Source organism: Lissotriton vulgaris, chromosome 5 (assembly GCF_964263255.1).
Source record: "Lissotriton vulgaris chromosome 5, aLisVul1.2, whole genome shotgun sequence".
Classification (NCBI taxonomy): Eukaryota; Metazoa; Chordata; class Amphibia; order Caudata; family Salamandridae; genus Lissotriton; species Lissotriton vulgaris.
Window position 1 is genome coordinate 1,091,861,789 of NC_141693.1, and position 17,971 is coordinate 1,091,879,759.

Genomic DNA, 17,971 nt, shown 5'->3' on the forward strand with positions numbered 1-17,971 from the left:
CACCAACCAGCGGTCGGACCAGAACCCCTTTCGGAAGTCCAAAAAGGTTCCGTTAAATTACAACAGAAGAGATAGGCATCAAGAACAATCAGTCAAAAGAGGGGACGCTTTCGTGAATGGGGCCCATGCCCTAGCAGGCAAGCGTCCGAGTTCCAAGGTGTCCCAGGGCCATTTTAGTGGACCAGGCCCAAATCCAAAGAGCCGGCTGCCATTTTGAAAGTCTTGTTGCAGCCGCCTTTCGCTGCACCGCAAAAGTAAACGCAACTCAGCTGGATGGGGGGTGAGGCACTGTGCCGCAAGAGTGGGCGCAATGCAGCTGGAAGGCGAGTGAAGCGCTAAGGGGCGCCCCACTGCAGATGAGGTGACTCCACCTGGGGAGGCGGGAGAGGGCCGTTTGCGCCACCTCCCCCCCCCGGCACCCCACGCCGTCTTTTGGCGCAGCATTGTAGGATAGCCACACCAGTGCGGCAACTTGCTGGACACCACCTCGGTGCCATCCGGATCTCGGCGCGTTCGAGTCGCTGTACCGCAAGAGTGGGCGAAATTCAGCTGGATGGCGGGTGAGGCACTGTACAGCAAGAGCGGGCGGAACTCAGCTGGATGGCGGGTGAGTCACAGTACCGCAAGTGCGGCCGCAACTCTGCTGAACGGCGAGTGAAACGGCAAAGGGCGCCGCACTGCACATGAGGTGCCTCCACCTGGGGAGGCGGGAGAGGGCCGTTTGCGGAGCCTCCTGCGCCCCCCCTGGGCACCCCACGCCGTATTTCGGCGCAGCATTGTAGGATAGCCACACCAGTGCAGCAACTTGCTGGACACCACCTCGGTGCCATCCGGATCTCGACGCGTTGTGCTGCCTTCGGCCTATTCGCACATCGGTCCGCTACTGATGCCGCCTCACAGGCCAACGGATTTTGTAGGCTTTTTATAGCCCAAAGCCGCATAACAGGTCATGTGACTTGTTTATAACACTTTTCATTGGTTCATTTTACTTTTGGTTTCCTAATGATGAAATGCTTGATCATATGACCTAAAAATAACACTTTTCATTGGATTGAAACATTTTTTTTCCCAAACGATGAAAGCCCCACCTTTTTTTTTCTCACTCGGCAATCCAAAAAGGTTCCGTTAGATGACAACAGAGGGGACAGGCAACAAGAGCCATCACTCAAAAAAGGGGAGGGCAATATATTCCCTACCGGGTCACGTTGAGGCTCCACCGGAAGTATTCGAATTGATAGTCTACAGTGTTTCTGGATGTTTCAGACTGAAGCTGGCGTCAGCATGAGAGCACCACCATCCCGTAGCTCCGCCGTGGCCATTCCGCAACCAATCATGGCAGCCGCTCCCCACCGGAAGCCTGCGGGAGTCGGGGGCCCCCAAGACTTTTGTAGAATCTTCAAGGCTGAGGGGACGCTTTCGAGAATGGGGCCCAAGCCCTAGCAGACAAGCGTCTGAGTTCCAAGGTGTCCCAGGGCCATTTTAGTGGACCAGGCCCCAATCCGAAGAGCCGGCCGCCATGTTAAGAGTCCTGTGGCAGCCGCCTATCGCTGCACCGCAAGAGTGGGCTCAATTCAACTACATGGTGAGCGAGACGCTGTAGCCGCAAGAGCGGGCGGTAAACAGCTAAATGGCGGATGAGGCGCAGTGCAGCAAAAGCGGGCGGAAAACTGCTGATTGGTGACTGAAACGGTAAAAGGGTGCCCCACTACAGCAGACGAGCCTCCACCTGGGGAGGCCCGTTCACGCCACCTCCCCCCACCCCGGGGCGCCTCACGCCGTTTTTCGGTGCAGCATTGTAGGATGCCAAAACCAGTGCGGCAAGTAAAGGACATCACTTGGGTGCCGTCCAGATCTCGGCGCGTTGTGCTGCCTTCGGACTATTCGCACAACAGACCGCTACTGACAAGACACAGTGCAGGAAAAGCGGGCGGAAAACCGCTGAATGGCAAGGGGGTGCCGTCCAGATCTCGGCGCGTTGTGCTGCCTTCGGACTATTCGCACAACAGACCGCTACTGACCATTGTTGCTGTGTTTACATTTTTTTTTTAACGTGTTTACTGTTTTTGGTGCTTTGTATATATTTATAAGTTATTAAAGTGTTATAATACTACTACTTTGTTGGAGTGCTATATATTTTTAATGTGACACATAATTGTGAAGACTTTGATGTACAAAAAGGCATCCCTGGAATCTTCCTTTTCAGGCTCGGTCCCACACACCCTCACAGTGAGAATCCCCTCCCCAATCACAATACAGGATCGTTATCAGATAGTAGGAACGCGTGTGGTGTGACGGATCTCATGGGGTGGGGGCCTTGATCTACTGTAACTCTTTTGAAGAGGGGTGATTCTTTACAGTTGAGGCCATAAACTACATCCGCAGGGCTAGGTGATAGCCTGAGACCGGCCTGGACAATCAGACACAAAGGAAGAGGAGTGTCAGAGGTGCGGTAGTGAATAGGTTGAAAGGGAGGTGTCGGGCGGACACAGGGTGTGATTCTCATGGAAGAGCAGCGCAGATGGGGGGAGGTTTATGGCCCATGCATAAGAGAGAGAGCGGGGGTGACCAATGCGTGGGGGAGATGCTTGTGAGGGTGGGGAGCCATGCTGAGGATCGGCGGCGTGCAGAGAGTGGGTCTGGTCAAGGCATCTAAAATGGCTGCCGTGCACGACAAAAGTGTGGCATTGGAAAAAAAGCAAGATGGCGCAGACAATGTTTATCAATACGGATTAATGTATAACAATTATTTTTAACAATATATTTACTCGCAGTGTCAAAATGGCGGTCAACACTTCCTGATTTCCTTCGAATCGAACGTTAACAGACGTCACGATCGGCGTCGTGCAGACAGTGGGTCTGGTCAAGGCATCTAAAATGGCTGCCGTGCACGACAAAAGTGTGGCATTGGAAAAAAAGCAAGATGGCGCAGACAATGTTTATCAATACGGATTAATTTATAACAATTATTTTTAACAATATATTTACTCGCAGTGTCAAAATGGCGGTCAACACGCGCAGCCGCTGGAAGACAAGTATCAACATATATGAGCATCCTCAGCCACCCTCAGAAAACATAGGGGGTCAGGATACGTCTCCCGTACCCCCTTATACCCATTTCTCACATTGTTTTTCCTCCATCTTGTAATTTAATTAAAACGAAACACAAAATGGCGAATTCCCGTTTCGCGTCCCGATTCGCTACCCGGTTCGCGAACCGGAAAGCGCTTCTTCCGCAAAAAATCTATTTTTTTTTATTTGCCCCACGGGACCTTTTAATAACCCCAACATCATTCCTAGGGGGTCAAGAAGGGTCTACCTTTCCCCCTTTCATTAAATTCCCCCTTCGTTTTTCTCCTCTTCTTGTCTCTCGATCCTACCGAGAGACAAGATGGCGGCCGCACCGGACTGTTTAGAATGTTGACAGACACCGGAGAGCCAATCAGCTTCGCTTCGCAAAGCTCCGTTACGCGAAAAGTTCGCGAACCGGAGCGCTACCCGGGACGCTGTCACAGATATATCTGTTTTTTAAAACGTTAATTTCTCAAAATCCACTGGAGCACATATATTGAGACCCAGCATTGGAGCATGTCATTTGAGATGTCATCAGTGATGTCATCAGTGATGTCACTAACCATGTCATGAATGATGTAATATGTGACATCATCAGCAGTGGATTGCGGGTGCGCGATATATAGTTAGCGCTTATAACTATATATGGAATTTCAATGGTTTTTACGAGTAAAATAAGGTTTTGTAAATGCAAATCCCTAACTATATATGGCCTAAAACCAATGGTTTTTTCATTGAATTTTCAAGGTTTTGTAAATGCAAATTCCTAACTATATATCCACTATAACCTATGGTTTTTTCTGTGAATTTCATTGGTTTTTTAATAGCAAATATGAAAAGCTTTAAAATGTCAAGTACGTGATAGATAAAAACATTTTCGTATTTATGCACGCTGATGTGCTTTGAACGCTGCACCCCCCCCCTCCCCTCTTTTGTCTTAGTAGTACTCTCTCTTTGCAGATACTGAAGGGTAGTTAACGCAGGCCTTTACCCCCGTTGTAATCCGTCGTGCCTGCTTGTCTCTCCATTTGATTGATTGTTGTCCAAGCATTTACTGTTTTAGAATTGGTTCTCTTTGGATCATTCTCTATTTACAAACAAGCACAAAGTCGCAATACTCTGTTTAGTCTTTGCAGATAGTGAAAAATCGTGTAAAAAAATAAAAGTAATCGAGCAAAATCAGTAGGCCACTAATTGGATCTCTTTTTGACCTCGCTAAAATAGAAATATTAGGAACAACCCTTCATGAGAAATACGAAAATAGTGAGATGAACTGAGCTCCACACCATGAGGGCTGCAAGACAGCTCGGCTCCATCACCCATCCCGCACAAAATAACGACAAACCCTATGCAAATATTAAAAATATAGACAACACACCAGCAAAGAAACAGGGTAAAACATTTTATTAAAAAACTATTTACATAACGTTGGTTTATAAGATGATGTCAGTAGTGGACCGATGTGTGAATAGGTCGAAAGCAGCACAAGGCTCCAAGATCCGGATGGCAACCTCCTGGATGTTGGGTGCCATAGTTCAGAGTTCTGAGTTTGAGCCTTTTTCAATTCCTGTGCTTTGTTGAATCAAAATGGCGGCTTGACACAAAGCTGACTCAAGCGTTGCTACTGATGCTATGCAGACCAAAACTGGTTTTCAGTTTGTACATTTTTCTAGATTTTTCAATCCAAGTTTGGTTGACTTTGTAGAACGATGGCTTCAAATTTTCAACATACGGTGTGGTGGCGCTGACTGGGAGGGGGCGCTTCGCTCCTGCCCCCTCCCCAAGTAAGATTTTCATACGTGAAAGTACGTTAATGGTTTTGGTCCCTGAGTTGCTTCGATGTCACTGCCATTCTCAAATGGCATAAGTTCTGGATGTTGGGTGCCATAGTTAAGAGTTCTGAGCAGTGCTTGTAACACTGTCTGAAGCTTATTTCCACCTACTGCAGCTTCACTATTCTCAAAGTAAGTGAGTGTCGTTTGTGGACCTGACTGCATTAGAAAACAATGTGATATGTTACCTTCCTAAACAGCTTGACGGAGGCCCCTTAGGGGCGGTGTGATGGCCATGGACTCGGAGAAGACGCTTGGCTCCGACACCCTCCCCAAGTCTTATAGCACTGGTGTAGCCTGAGATCGCCCCCGACATAGGCGGCCGGCTCCCGGGGTCCGGCAGAACTTTTTGCCTTTTGATGACTCTTCAATTCTGAACCTTGTCCCACAATCCGTTTGACCTGAAGACACGCTGTAGTGGGGCGCCCCTTTACCGTTTCAGTTGCCATTCCGCCCGCTTTTGCTACACTGTGCCTCTTCCGCCATTCAGCTGTTTACCGCCCGCTCTTGCGACTACAGCGTCTCGCTCATCATGTAGTTGAGTTGCTCCCGCTCTTGCGGTGCAGCGATAGGCGGCTGCCACAGGACTCTCAAAATGGCGGCCGGCTCTTCGGTTTTGGGCCTGGTCCACTAAAATGGCCCTGGGACACCTTTGAACTCGGACGCTTCCCTGATAGGGCTTGGGTCCCATTCTCGAAAAGCGTCCCCTCAGCCGTGAAGATTCTACAAAAGTCTTGGGGGCCTCCGACTCCCGCAGGCTTCTGGTGGGGAGCGGCTGCCATGATTGCTCGTGGAATGGCCACGACGGAGCTACGAGATGGTAGTGGTCTCATGCTGACGCCAGCTTTAGTCTGAAACATCCAGAAACACTGTAGACTACCAATTCGATCAGTTCCGGTAGCGCCCCAACATGACCCGGAAGAGAAGAACTTGCCCTCCCCTCTTTGACTGATGGTTCTTGTTGCCTGTCCCCTCTGTTGTCATTTAACAGAACTTTTTGGACTGCTGAAAGGGGTTGTGTTCCGAACGCTGGTTGGTGGAGACATTTTGACTATATTCTTGACCTACGTTGTCGCGTAATGCGTTATATGACACGCCGCGTTAGCGCACCCGGAAGTGATCCGAGGCGCGGCGCGCAGCGCGTAACGTAAGCATAACAGGTCATGTGACTTGTTAATAAAACTTTTCATTGGTTCATTTTACTTTTGTTAATTTAATGATGAAAAGCTTGGTCATATGACCTAAAAATTACGCTTTTTATTGTTTTCGAACATTATTTTTTTTTAAACATATGTTATAATATTCCAGGCTAGGGGACGCTTTTCGAGAATGGAGCCCAAGCCCTAACAGGCAAGCGTCCGAGTTCCAAGGTGTCCCAGGGCCATTTCAGTGGACCAGGCTCAAAACCGAAGAGCCGGCCGCCATTTTGAGAGCCATGTGGCAGCCGCCTATCGCTGCACTGCAAGAGTGGGAGCAACTCAACAACATGGTGAGCGAGACGCTGTAGCCGCAAGAGCGGGCGCAACTCAGCTAGATGGCCGCCACCTGGGGAGGCCCGTTCACGCCGCCTCCCCCACGCCCCCCCCCCCCGGGCCGCCGCACGCCAATTTTCGGAGCAGCATTGTAGGATACCAAAACCAGTGCGGCAGTTTACTGGGCATCACCTGGGTGCCTGTCGTACATGTTGTGTCAGCCATGGGACACTGGACACAGTCCCATCAACATCTCAACGCGTTCTGCTGCCTTGGGACTATTCGCACAACAGACCGCTACTGACGAGGCCTCCCCCCGCACCACCCGAGACGCCCCACGCTGTTTTTCTGTGCTGCATTGTAGGATCCCAAAACCAGTGCGGCACCCAGGCGACATCACCTGGGTGCCGTCCAGAACTCTGCACGTTGTGCTGCCTTGGGACTATTCGCACAAAAGACAGCTTCTAACCATTGTTGCTTTTTGAGTTGAAAAATGTTTAAATGTTTTTAGTTTTTGTTCCGTTCATTATAGTTAAAAGTTAATAAAGTTTTATAATCTTACTTTGTTGGAGTGTTATCTATTTTTTTTTAAACGGGTGAATAGGGCCTTGAATCGGGTTATTGTCATGTGTGGGCTTTGGAAGTGTGCTGCTGCAGGATCGGACATTTCAAACTCAAATGCACGTTCTTTTTCTTACCTTTCCGAAGCATGGAGCGCAATAGCAGGCAGAGAAAGGGTGATGCACGTGTTGAACACTACCTGACCTGGCAAGTTGCTGGCAGTGCCCCCCCGCCCGCTCCTGAAAGAGGGCACACACACACCGCCGCCCCGAGTACTTCACAAATCTTTAAAAGACCATGCGCTTGTTCATGAGGCTTAAATGGTTTATCACCTCTTCTAGAACCCCTGCATCGACCCTCTGACGTTTCCTGGAAAAATTACCATGTAACACAATACCAAGCCCTGTCAGCTGAAACCCCCAAGGAATCGTGGGGCATATTATCAAGGGGGTTTATCTCCACTTTTTTGGCTTTAAAAGCCATGAAAGCGGAGATAAAATTATCTCCCTATTACCAAGCTGTCGCTAACACCAGTTAGTGACAGCTAAAAGGAGATAGCGACCATCTTGGGCCCCGCTTTGCATGTCAGTGATACTTATCACTAATGACATGCAAAGTGGCGTGCCAAGATGTTAGCGACTGGAAACAGTCCCTAACATCGCTATCTCCTATTACCAACTTTTGGAGATATTCGCGCTAAGCGCGAATATCTCCAAAATCTAACACCTGCCCTGAGCAGTTCTTAGCCATGTTATCCAATGGGAGGTGGATAACATGGCTAAGAGCATTTGCTCGATAATACATGAATATCGCTGACTTTTCTGCGATAATAGCAAGGTTTATCTGCGATAAAAATCGCCGATGTGCGGCGATAATTTTTGTCTCTAAACAAGTTAGAGACAAAAATTATCGCTAGTTATTCGTAATATGCCCCCGGGTTTTTGCTTGCAGAAATCGGGAGGCGGGAGACTAGCACTGAAATCAGTAGTCACACGCCTGAATCGGGAGGGTTGGCATGTCTGAATTCTCTACAGCTGGGGCCATAAACTACATCCGCAGGGGTAGGTGATAGCCTGGGACCAGCCTGGCATCTAAAATGGCTGCCGTGCACGACAAAATTGTGGCATTGGAAAAAAGGCAAGATGGCGCAGCCGCTGGAAGAGATGTATCAACATATATCAGCCTCCTCAGCCACCCTCAGGAAACATAGGGGATTAGGATACGTCTCCCGCACCCCCTTATACCTAGTAATTTAATTAACGAAGCACAAAATGGCGAATTCCCGTTTCGCTACCAGTTTGCGGCCCGTGAAGCGCTTCTACCGTGAAAAATCATTTTTTTTTTTATTTTCCCCACGGGACCCTTTAATAACCCCAACAACATTCCTAGGGGGTCAAGAGGGTGATACCTTGCCCCCTTTCATTAAATTCCCCCTTCGTTTTTCACCTCTTCTTCTCTCTCGATCCTACCGAGAGACAAGATGGCGGCCGCTCCGGACTGTCACGCAGCAAAAAAAAAAAAAGCTCACGCACAGCTGCTGGAAGAGATGTATCAACATATATCAGCCTCCTCAGCCACCCTCAGGAAACATAGGGGATTAGGATACGTCTCCCGCACCCCCTTATACCTAGTAATTTAATTAACGAAGCACAAAATGGCGAATTCCCGTTTCGCTACCAGTTTGCGGCCCAGTTCGCGGCCCGTGAAGCGCTTCTACCGTGAAAAATCATTTTTTTTTTCTTTTCCCCACGGGACCCTTTAATAACCCCAACAACATTCCTAGGGGGTCAAGAGGGGGATACCTTGCCCCCTTTCATTAAATTCCCCCTTCGTTTTTCACCTCTTCTTCTCTCTCGATCCTACCGAGAGACAAGATGGCGGCCGCTCCGGACTGTTTAGAATGTTGACAGACACCGGAGAGCCAATCAGCTTTCTGCGCGCAAAGTTCCGAAACGCGAAAAGTAAGCGGACCGGATCGCTGCCCGGAGCGCTGTTACAGATATATATCTTGATTTAAACGTTAATTTCTCAAAATCCACTGAAGCACATATATTGAGACCTAGCAAAGGCACATCGGGCTAACAGTCCCTACAATTTTGCCAAGTTTCGTGCAAATCCATTCAGCCGTTCGAGCTAAAAGTGAGTCCAACCGCCCTATGGAAATTAACATGGGAAAAACGCGTTTTGGGACCCCCCTTTTTTCTCGGCCCCCCCTTGACGACCCCCCCCCCCCAAATTTTCAGGGGCTGCTCAGAAACAAAATGTGCCATTTTCCAGAAAATTTCAGCCGATTCCGTCCACAAACGCTAAAGTTATTAGACATAGAATTTTCAGAAATGCCATAGGGAAAAAATCCTAACTATATATACCTACTGGCGACCGCCAGTAGGTAATATATATATATATATATATATATATATATATATATATATATATATATATATATATATATATATATATATATATATATATATATATATATATTCCACACACCTCCGTGATTCTTCCAGAGGTCAAAAAGGACGGCACTCCAAGTCGTTGTTCAACCAAAGTGGTTTATTGGCAGACCCCCCTGCCCCTTGACATACGCGTTTCACCTATTTGGCTTCCTCAGTGTCAGCCATACATTGTGCATACCGCCATTAAATCCCCCACCACTTCCCAAAACATAGAAAATGGACTAGTGCTCGCCAAGATGTTTTGTGGCGGCCATATTTAAACGTGCAATTTCACATTTCGTTTGCAACATTGTTTAACATTTCAACAGGGGGATAAATGGCATTTAGAAAAAGGGCTGGTGCAAAAAAAAAAATTCGTTAAATCACAAGCTGGAAGATGTAATTGAGCCATACCTTAAGATTGTATCCAGGGCATTTCGCAGGTTTTTGCTGACCAAGTTCAGATTTAATCTAATCCATTTCTATTTGGGTAATTATCAATCATGGGCAAACCAGAGGGGGGCCCCCCATGTAATTGTGATAATTATTCACCCCAAGATACAATGCATTTTATCATGTTTTGAAGCCACTTAGCAGAAATAAGAAAAACATATCTGTTGCCCATTTTAAGGGCAGCTGGCTTCATTCATGTGAGGCCAGCTTTAGATTATATTCAGTCCTTGAGCAGCCCTTACATTATATTTAGTGTGGCCAATTTTCTGGTGGAAGCTTCGAGAATTAAGCCACAAAATGCGATTACAACTGTACTATAAAGCACCTTTTCTATGCGCATTTTTGCACTGACTGTTTTTGATGAATTACATTTTATATGTTTTTATATGTATCTTTTGTATTTTATCATAATTTTAAATTTCACTGAACTCAGACAATGAACTCTTAATCTTTTGTATGTAATGTTTCATCCCTTTTATGATTTTTAACAAATCGAATAAAGTGTACTTGACTGACTGACTGACACAAGCTGGAGGAGTGCGTCTACATATGCAGGGCATATTTTGGTGAACATATATATATGTTCTTTACAAAGCTGTTAACAAAAGAAAGCCTTTTTACTATGTCCATGACTGTGACTATGCACTTGAGCACCTATATAATTGTATGCACCACAGATGTGGTCGAAACGAGTTGTCCTATCTGCCAAGAAAAATAAAGACTTAACTTACTGCAACTGCTGTGGGCTCGCCTGAATTCCTTCTTCTGGAATCCTTGGATCAGAATATATTAGAGGCAGCGTCCGCTGGCGAAGCCCCGACTCGTCTGGAAGGGTGCTCCATTTCCGCCCACCTCGCATCTGGCTTCCTTGTCGTACTGAGCACCCGCCAGGCAGCCACGAGCACACTAGGTTGAAAGAAACAACAACCTGAGAGAACGGCATATCTTCAAGCATCCAGGTTGCAACTTTGAGGCCACAAGTGCGGAGCGTCCCCAGGACATACGCTGCATTTCTCGGCATTATCGGGGTGCCTGAATGAGAAGAAGCGCCAGGTAAAAAGTGACCCGGAACTGGAACAGGAACGCGGAAGCCAAACACAAGGGCAATTCCGTCTGACCTGTCTGTATCCAGGAAGAGAGCAACAACCGGAGTGTGTGGCAGCCTAGAGTTCGCGTGACTCAGCTGGCTCAAGACGCGAGCAGTACAAGACAGTACACAGTGCAAACAAGCACTGCACAAACCAAAGAAAAACCTTCATAAGCAATGGCAGAGTATGTTAAAGGATGGGAGGAATCGGCAAAGGCGATTTTTTCTAAGGCACAGAGAAGCCCCCAAAAAACAGGGGCAGCAACTATAAGTACACCAACATCTAATTTGCGCCAAAAAGAAAATAACCTGGAGCACTTGAGGCGCAGGGAGATCAGCAGGTGGTGGGAGGCGACATCATTGGCAAACTACTTGGAGGTGAACCGCATCCCAAGAGGACTACGTATTTTTATCACCCCCACACTGGCAAGACCAAGTCCAAAGGTACTACAGGACTGGGTAGAAAATACAACAACATGCTCCAAACACATGTTAGATATCCTAATTAACAATGCATGGGAAGCACAGCAACTTCTCATTACCCAATTACAAGACATCCTAGATGACCTGAAACAAGAAAAGGACCAACAGGAGGTAACAAGAATAATTAAAAGTGTGGAGGATAATATGCTGGCCTTCGAGAAAGATGTGGTAGCCAGAAAGCAAAGAAAATTCTTGCGAGATGAACGTGATTATGCAGCAGGGTGCATTCTAACATTCGCCAGAAAATATGATAAAATAAGAACATATCTCAAAAAGGACAAAACTCTGGAATCACTTGTACCAAACAAAGACGGATCAGTAACTGATGCAAGTTCTGACCAGGACTCATTGGACAGTGAGACATCCGGAACTCCAGAGCAGTAGTCTTTTTCTCGGGAGCACCTCCTAATACAAAAAGAGAAAGAACATTCTGGGAGAGGGCGGCCGAGAGGAAAACGGGCAGCAAACGCAAGCAAAACCGGAGAAGAAACACAAGGCGCAAGCAGCTTAAGAACAATTGGTATGGGAACCAGAGGCCAGGCAGCGAAAAGACAATGATGGAGTCCAACACCCAAAAACTCACTGTAATAAACCTTAGTAATAGAACATTGTCTAGTGCTGAACAAGAAGTACTTGAACTAGGCCTATCATTTTGCCCAGACAAAGGCATAGATTATGAACAAGTAAGGGTGGATTTATATAAATTTGAGCGGAAACTGAAACTATGTAATATGCATGCTTGCAAAAAGAAAAGGATAGAATCCACTACACATCCCACCCCTACTCAGGGAAGAGGCATCAGCATTGGGGATGTCCCGGTGCTGCAAGCAATCACCGACTTAGCTGCACAAACACCGCATGATACTGCCAGTTACGACATAGACCCATTAGATCCTATGATGACAAGAGACATCCCAGATAACCTAGGGGTGGAGACAGTGGAAACTCCCCGCACTGACTTTAGAGGCAAGTCCAAATACATCCCGGTACTACCCAGGGACAACCTAGACATCTTCAGAGAATTAGTCACCAACGACCTAATTACCCTGATAGGGAATTCCCCCAAGAGAAAGAATCTGACCAAGGCGCAATGGGAAGCCATCAGCAACCTCCAGAAAGATAGCAACACGATCATAATACCCTCAGATAAGGTGGGAAACATTGTATTACTGACAAGAGAGATGTATCTCAAAGAAGCCCACTGCCAACTGACTGACCCCACCTGTTACACCAAGATAGATAGGAAATACCTCCTTTCACTGAAAGATACCTACCACGACAAACTCAAAACCTGGCATGAACAGGGGCTCCTGAGCTGGGATGAAAAACAATACCTTACCAACAATACACCAACCAAACCCACCCTGTACCTCCTACCCAAAGTCCACAAAAATGACACCAACCCACCAAGACGACCCATAGTGTCCTCAAAGAATAGTCTGATGGAAAAAAACAGTATGTTTGTGGACCATTTCTCATTTCTGTATGTTAAGGATCTCAACTCATACTTACGGGATACAACAGATTTTTTACAAAAAATCAGAAACACGGTGATGGGGGAGAGTGATTGGCTTGTTTGTTTAGATGTGGAAGCATTATATACAAGCTTAAGACACGCAGATGGTATCAACGCCTGCAAATATTACCTCAGAGACGGCAAAGTGGAGTATCTCCAACATACAATAATGTTACTTGAAATGATCTCTGTATGTCTCAAAGAGAATGTATTTATGTTTGAGAATGCGCACTACAAGCAACTACAGGGGACTTCCATGGGCACCTGCTTTGCCCTCAGCTACGCCAACCTTATGGTAGGCTGGTGAGAGAATCAGGTGCTCTGGAACAACAACACAGAAAAATGGGCACTAAATGCCAAACAATGGCTGCGCTATATAGACGACGTTTTCTTTATGTGTAATGGATCAGAAAACAAATTGAATCTATTTATTGATTGTATCAATGTTAACAATGTGACCCTGCGTTTTACCAGATACTACAGCCAATCCCAGATTGATTTCCTAGATCTAAGACTCAGCATAGAAGGAGGTAGAATCAGTACCAATCTCTTCCGAAAAGCCACAGCAGGGTTCTCCATCATATACTCTACTAGTGCACATCCTCCTAGTTTCAGATGGGGTATCCCCTACAGTGAGTTCCTTAGAGCAAAAAGAAACTGTAGCTCGGAGGGGGCATACAAACAGACCGTTAGTGAAATTAAACTCAGATTTAAGGAAAGAGGATACTCCAGCAAAGCATTGCACCAAGCAGAGAGAAGGGTAGAAACCAAAGACAGGGAGCAGGCATTGGGAGGCACCCACACCAACGATACACAAGGACAAAACATCAAACAAATTACATTTATCACAAAATTTTGTAGCCATTCCAACCAGATACGCAACATCCTCAGAAATAGGTGGGACATTCTCAGGCAAGATCCTATTCTAAGAAATGAGATAGGGACCAGACCTTCAATGACATACGAAAGAAATTAGTCCCTAAGAGATATGTTGGTACAAAGCCACTTCCCGAGCAAAAAGCCCAACTGGTTGCAAATAACCAAAGACTTTTATAAATGCGGGAACTGCAAGGCGTGTAAACACAGCTCCAATGTCAGGGAGGTCACCTTAGAAAGAACTAAAACCACATGGAAAATTCCTACTCTTATTAATTGCAACACTGAGTATGTAATTTACGTGATCACATGCCCTTGCGGCTTATGGTACATTGGGTCAACCACATTTGCTGTGAAAAAACACATCCTTGAGCACTGGCGAGCAATTACCAATAGAGACAACAGCTATAGCACAGCCAGGCACTTCGCTAGGGAACATGATGGAGACTGGACCAAAGCAAAATTCTTTGCCCTGGACAGTATCAGCGTGAATCCAAGAGGTGGCCAAGAAAAATAAAGACTTAATTTACAGCAACTACTGTGGGCTCGCCTGATTCCTTGTTTCTGGAATCCTTGGATCGGAAATAAATATATATATATATTCACTGAAAAACCATAGGTTATAGACCATATATAGTTAGGAATTTGCATTTACAAAACCATGAAAATTCACTGAAAAAACCATTGGTTATAGACCATATATAGTTAGGGATTAGCATTTACAAAACCTTAATTTACTCGCACAAAACCATAGAAATTCGCATATATAGTTAGTTGCAATAACTATATATCGCGCACCAGCAATCCACTGCTGATGATGTCACATATTACATCATTCATGACATGGTCAGTGACATCACTGATGACATCATTGATGACATCTCAAATGACATCACTGATGACATCTCAAATGACATCACTGATGACATCACTGATGACATCTCAAATGACATCACTGATGAAATCACTGATAACATCTTATTTGACATTACTGATCACATCACTGATGATATCATTCATGTGATAATACGATGAACCTCTTCAGACTCTAATATAACCTTAGATACAATGAGTGTAAACAGACACTCACAGAGTGTCACTCATCCATGGAGTTACTTACACACCTAGTCAGTCATGCAAAGAATCAATCACACCTCCATTTCCTCAACTATACAGTTATACACACCTTACTTAATCAAACATATACTAACACATATTTACTCTCTTATACAATCACTGATACAAGTTCACAATGATCCATACAGCCACTCACACATTCACTGGCTCTTATGCACAGTTATTTATATATGTCAACTCTTACATGGACTGTGTTTTACATATGTACTTACTTTGACATGTAGCACTGAGAAATCCAATCACTCACCAATACACTCATGCAGACAGTCAACCGCCCATACAGCTGTTTCCACATGCACTTTTGAACCCATACATCTAGTGAATCAACTGCTCACACATCTATGCACAGAGTCACATACCTCCCAGCCACCCCCACACACACACTCACTCTCCCATACAAATATTTGGGCAACCAATCAATAACCCATATAGTTACTCATATAGCTACTGATAAACACATGCAGCAGTTTACAGAACTACAGAAATAATGATGCACAAATTAAGACAGTTTAGTTACTAACCCATGCACTCAGTGAGACACATTTAATCATTCTCTCATACAGTCAGTCATGCACCTACTAAATCCTTCATCCAAACACTTATACATCCACTCATTATTCAATATGTAAGACATATTTTAACTTTACAGAAACATACAGTCACTGGATGTTGTCATCAGTGATGTCATCAGTGATGTCATTTGAGATGTCATCAGTGATGTCATTTGAGATGTCATCAGTGATGTCATCAGTGATGTCACTGACCATGTCATGAATGATGTAATATGTGACATCATCAGCAGTGGATTGCGGGTGCGCAATATATAGTTATTGCAACTAACTATATATGCGAAATTAAGGTTTTGTAAATGCTAATCCCTAACTATATATGGTCTATAACCAATGGTTTTTTCAGTGAATTTTCATGGTTTTGTAAATGCAAATTCCTAACTATATATGGTCTATAACCTATGGGTTTTTCAGTGAATTTCATTGGTTTTTTAAAAGCTAATATCTATAGCTGTAAAATATATTCTTTATTACGTGACGTATCACGTAGCCACGTGAGACGCCTCATGACGCGTCGCATAAATGTGACGTATCGTCTCTGCAGAGCAAACAAAACCCGTAACGTAAGCGCGCCAGAGCACGCTTACAGATATATATATATATTTTTAACCTTAATTAGACAAAATCCACACGTGCACATATCTTGAGGCCTTGCAAAGGCACATCAAACAAACAGTCCCTACAATTTTGCCAAGTTTGGTGGAAATCTATTCCTTTAAATTTTATTTTACTGTTTCTCTTGGTTTTCCCCTTGTTACGCTTACCGGAACGCTACCCGGTACGCAAACCGGAGGCTCCAAAAACACAAGATGTCGGACTCCCATTACGCTGCCGGTTAGCTGCCCGGTTGGCGTACCGGGAAGCGCCTCTACCGCGAAAAATCGCAATTTTCTTTTATTTTTCTTTTGCCCCGCGGGGCACTTTAATATCCCCCTCATCAATCCTCGGGGGTCAGGAGGGGTCTACCTTGCCCCTTTCCTTCATTTCCTCCTTCGTTTTTCACCACCTCTTGTCTCTCGATCCTACCGAGAGACAAGATGGCGGCCGCTCCGGACTGTTTACAATGTTGAGAGCCAATCAGCTTCTCCTCAGACTCCCGTTACGCTGCCGGTTAGCTGCCCGGTTAGCTGCCCGGTTCACGTACCGATTTGCGCCTCTACGACGAAAAATCGCATTTTTTTTTTTTTTTTGGCCCAGCGGGGCATTTTAATATCCCGCTCATCAATCCTAGGGGGTCAGAAGAGGTCTACCTTGCCCCCTTTCCTTCATTTCCCCCTTCGTTTTGGCCTCCTCTTGTCTCTCGATCCTACCGAGAGACAAGATGGCGGCCGCTCCGGACTGTTTAGAATGTTGACAGACACCGGAGTACCAATCAGCTTCGCTTTGCAAAGCTCCGTTACGCGAATAGTACACGAACTAGTCCGCTATCCAGGACGCTGTCACAGATATATCTGTTTTTTAAAATGTTAATTTCTCAAAATCCACTGGAGCACATATATTGAGACCCATCAAAGGCACATCGGGCTAACAGTCCCTACAATTTTGCCAAGTTTTGTGTAAATCCATTCAGCCGTTCGAGCTAAAAGTGAGGCCAAACGCCCTATGGAAAAATGAATGGGAAAAACGTGTTTTGGGACCCCCCTTTTTTCTCGGCCCCCCCTTGACGAAACCCCCCCACATTTCCAGGGGCTGATCAGAAACAAAATGTGCCATTTTCCTGAAAATTTCAGCCGATTCCGTCCACAAACGCCAAAGTTATTAGACATAGAATTTTCAAAAGTTCCATAGAGAAAAAATCCTAACTATATATACCTACTGGCAACCGCCAGTAGGTAATATATATATATATATATATATATATATATATATATATATATATATATATATATATATATATATATATATATATATATATATATATATATACTCGAACAGTTAGTCCTGAACTTCCAGATAACTGGCGACCAGAGACTAGAGACCAAACGAATCCCAAAGTTGGGGAAAAAATTATTTATTCAGACAAATTCCGCAGCGCAGCGGACTGACGCATTTCGGGCGGTTGCCCTTGAGCACAATAGAATATTACCCAAAATGCCTTGTTGTTCAATGCTTTTGTCCACACCATGTGATAAATAAACATAAACGAAATACTACATGGTAAGCCCCAATGCAGAAGTGGGTTATTTAAAATTGAATATTACCAGTTGACAAATTCAATATATATGCTGAATAAATTCTTAAACAATTAGTAGTGTCCCTGCATAAATGCAAGAAAAATATTCAATTGAACATAGTCGATACAGTACTCATAAACAGTGCATTGATGTAAACTGATACACATGTGCAATTTGTCGCTATATGTGCAATTGTCGCAATAGTAAACATGTAAATAAGTGCAAAGGTCTATAGATCAAGTTAAAAGTAATAATGTATATACCTAAAACCATCAAATTATTTAATCTAAAAACTGTCCGTTGG